Source organism: Coenobita brevimanus, chromosome 14 (assembly GCF_032717465.1).
Source record: "Coenobita brevimanus isolate Jiangsu-jjx chromosome 14, ASM3271746v2, whole genome shotgun sequence".
Taxonomy (NCBI): domain Eukaryota; kingdom Metazoa; phylum Arthropoda; class Malacostraca; order Decapoda; family Coenobitidae; genus Coenobita; species Coenobita brevimanus.
In genome coordinates, this window is record NC_136967.1 from 35,170,965 (window position 1) to 35,175,397 (window position 4,433).

The 4,433-nt window shown below is 45.5% G+C and overlaps 1 pseudogene; it reads left to right on the top strand.

Annotated features, from left to right (window-relative positions):
* The first annotated feature begins 3,372 nt into the window (after positions 1 to 3,372).
* On the top strand, positions 3,373 to 3,491 carry LOC145390491 (5S ribosomal RNA; annotated as a pseudogene).
* The last annotated feature ends 942 nt before the right edge of the window (positions 3,492 to 4,433 follow it).

The following is a 4,433-nucleotide window of genomic DNA, read 5'->3' on the forward strand; positions in this document are numbered from 1 at the left end:
TGAGTGGTGAGTACATGCACGAGTTTTTTTTTTTCTTCTATCTATCTATAGCCCGACGCCCTAATCCCGCAAAGGGTGGCCGCAGACAAAACGCCTCCAAGTCGCTCTGTCACCCACCATTTGACTACCCTCCCCCCAACTCACCCCCCCCCTCCCTCATATACCTCTCAACTCCATCCCTCCACCTCATCCTCGGTCTACCTCTCCCTCTCCCTCCCTCCATCTCACCTACATACACCCTCTTAGTCAGTCTTTCATTCTCCATTCTCTTCACATGTCCAAACCACCTCAGTGTATTTCTCCTAATCTTCTCAACCACATCCACATCCACCCCACATCGTTCCTTCACTTCTTCATTCGTCAACCTGTCCCTCCACGTCACTTCACATGCTCCTCTCAAGTAACTCATTTCCACTGCTCTCACTCTTGACTTGTTCCCCTCTTGCAAGGTCCATGTCTCGCTTCCAAACGTCAGGGTAGGGATCACAATACTATCATGCAGTGACTTCTTAACTTCCATACTCACCTCCCTATTTCTCATCACTGCTTTCAGTGTACCAACAACCTTCCTTCCCTGCTGTACCCTTTCACGCACTTCATCCCCCAAAGTTCCATCCTTACTCATCACACTACCCAAGTACTTGAATGCACTCACATTCTCCATATCCTCACCATCCAACCTCACTGCACACTCTGTGACTTCATTCCTCTCAAACACCATAACTTTACTTTTGTTTACATTAACTTTCAGATTCCTCCTCCTACACACTGTCCCAAATTCATTCACCAAACCTTGCAACTCCCATTCATCTTCACTCAACGGTACTGTATCATCAGCAAACAGCAACACCGGAAGCTTCCAAATCTCACCCTCATTCATTAGAGCCACCCCCACATCCACTGCCCTACCCTGCACCTCCTTTACAACCCCATCCATGTATATATTAAACAGCCATGGAGACATCACACAACCCTGTTTCAGTCCCACATTGAGATCAAAGAACTCACTCAGCTCACCATCCACTTGCACCGTAACCCTAGCTCCCTCGTACATACTCTTCACAGCACTCAACAATTTTCCCTCCACTCCATATATTCTTAATACCTTCCACATACCTTGCATATCTATTCTGTCATAAGCTTTCTCCAAGTCCATGAAGGCAGCATACACTTTCTTTCCCTTCTCTAGATACTTCTCCACTAAACATCTTAGAACAAATATCTGATCTACGCACCCTCTTCCCTTCGTAAATCCCCCTTGTTCTTCTCCAGCTAACTCCTCTGTCATATGCCTAACCCTATCAATGAGTATTCTACCATATATTTTACTAGTCACACTAAGTAGGCAAATACCCCTATGGTTACCATATACTTCTCTCTCTCCTTTTCCTTTGTATAAAGGAACAATTATACCTGATTTCCAGTCCTCTGGAACCCTTCCCTCTTCCCAAGCCAATCTACACAACTTCCATATCCACTCCACAACAATTTCACCCCCATACCTAAGCATTTCACCACACACTCCATCAATTCCTGGGGCCTTTCCCAACTTAATATTCTTCATCGCTTCCACTACTTCCGCCCTACTGATCTCTTCCTCCCTCCTCTCATCTCTTCTTCTCCGAGCCATTCCCCAACCACTTATACTCGCACTGCTCACACTCTCCACATTCAACAAATCCTCAAAGTGCTCCTTCCATCTCCTCAGTTTCTCTCTCTTCTCCACCAACAATCAATTATTCCTATCATTCACCCCCCTACTATTTCCCCTTTCACACTGCCTTACTTTCTTTACCTCCTTCCAAAACAATTTCTTACTCTCCCTCCCTTTCACACTCAGATTCCTCCCAAACTCCTCATCCACTTTCTTTTTACTCTCCTTCACCAGTCTCTTAACCTCCCTTCTCCTGCTCACATATACCTCTCTCTTCTCTCTCTCATCTTCTCCCCTACCTCTACTCGCTAACCATTCACTATATGCCTTCTTCTTTTGTTCCACAGCTCGTTTCACCTCATCATTCCACCATGCTGTCCTTTGTACACCCTTGCATCTCCTCCTCAATCCACAAACCACCTCACACGCTGCGCCTATCTCTTCCGTGAATATCTTACATACGTCTTCCACCCCTTCCATCTGCTCTAGCTCATACCTTCCCAGTCTTTCTTCCACTGTGCTCTTATACTCTGTCATTTTCTCACTATCTTGCAATTTCTCCACTCTTCTCACAGGAGTTGCTTCCTCCTGTCTTCCCCTTCGTCTCCTCAACCACTTTCTTTGCAGCTCTACCTTGGCCATCATTAAGTGATGGTCCGAGACTCCATTCCCCCACCCTCTCCACACTCTTGCATCCAACACTTGTCTTCTCATTCGCTCATCCACACACACGTAGTCTATCATTGCCTTTCGTTCAACAAGTTCACCATCTATCCTCCTCATTACTCTCCATGTATACCGGTGGATCATCTTATGCCGAAAGTAGGTGTTGGCTATTGCCAACCTCTTACAAGCACGGATGTCCACCAAAACACTTCCATTCCCATCTACGTCAGCTGGCACACCCCACTGACCAACCACTCCATCCACTCGTACATTCCCAACTTTGGCATTCATGTCTCCAATCAACAGCACTCTCTCGCCCCTCTCAAACTTGTCCATACACACTTCTACACTCGCCCAAAACTCATCTTTCACTCTTGCCACTCGATCCTCTGTCGGGGCATACACACATACAACCGCCCATGCTTGTATACCTACTTTCATCCTCACGCATACAATCCTTGCACCCACTGTTCCATACTCTCTTATATTCTCCTTCCACTTCTTGCTTATCATCAGACACACTCCCTCTCTTGCCCTCTCATTTTCATTGACTCCCGCACATATACCTAAACCATATTCCCATTCTCTCACCCATTCACTTTTCCATTTAGTTTCAGTCAATCCACATATATCCACTTTTGCATCCTCAAGCACCTGAACAATCTCTCTCTCTTTCACTTCATCATTCACTCCTCTCACATTCCATGTTCCCACCCTAAGAATGTCCTTCGTCCGTTTTGTGTGATATGCTAGGAAGTGTTCAGTGCATTTCAGGGCTGCTTTGTTTTTTTCATTCAGGGCTTTTTAATGTGGAGATTTTTCAGAAAGTATCGTTTTTACTTGATCCTTAATGACATCAATTTCTGAATACAGTATCATAGGTCGTCGGGAACGAGTTGTATCTTGTGAGCGAGCATATTGTTGCAACAGTGCGAGGGTTAAAATGTATTTTCATTTAGCACCATGCTAATTTGATGCTTGGGATGGGCCCTCCACCAAAACAAGTCCCAGGCCCCCCACATCCCAAATTCGGCACTGGATAGATGTGTAGGGTATTCGTGAATTTGACGTTGAGTACACCGCTTCCCATCTGATCAGCGAAGTTAAGCAACGTTGGATCTGGTTAGTACTTGGATGGGTGACCGCCTGGAAACACCAGATGCTGTTGGCATCCCTACGTGTCAAGTGGGGTTGGTGGAGGATTAGTGCCCCTCCCTGTAAAACAATTAACTCTAAGCGCTTGGCCACCCCATTTGGGATACATGGCGTCTGACAATGGATGGATGGATGGATGGAGTCGCCAGGATTGCAATTCAAGAGTTGAGAGGAAGAATTGGACTGGAATGTATTGGTGTTGTGATGAGAAGGGGCAGATTGAGATGGTTTGGGCTTGTGGAGAGGATGGAGGATGACATTTGGGTGTGGATGGTGAGAAGTGTGAACATCGAGGGTAGCATTGTGAGAGGCATACTGAAGAAGATCCTGGATGAGGTCATAGAGCGTGACCTCAGAGATATGGGACTGAATAGGGAGGCTGCAAGATATCGAGTAGTGTGGAGACTTCATTAGGTGATCAAGGCCAATGCATGTAAACATGTTGGAGCCTTTATAAGATGTTCGATACAAATGTAAAAACAGTTAATTTCAGTGGTCAACTGCTGAAATATAGTGATTTCACACTCTTCTTTATATCTTTTATTAGGTCAGTATGTTATGATATAACATTTGCATGGTGGTGGGTGGTGTCCATTATCCACTCACCTGATATAGTGCTGCCCACTTCTACCTTTGCTTTTATCATTCCTTTTCTGTGTCTGCCTTCCTCTCTTCCTATTTCATCCATCATTCCTGTCACTTTTTATTACTCTTCTTTCCTATTCAGGTAGCTTTACATTGAGTGACATGCCTAATGGGGTCCTGTAAGCCAGGAAACCATTTACAACTCTGGGTGGTAACCACATAACCAACCCATACATGTTCCCCACGTGTCGGTAAGTGGGTTGGGGGAGGGTTGGTACTCCTCCCTGTAAAACAGTTTACTTAAAGTCATACAGCCACCCCATATGGGATTGTGGTATCTGGCTATGCACTAGATCAGTGGTTTCCAACCTTT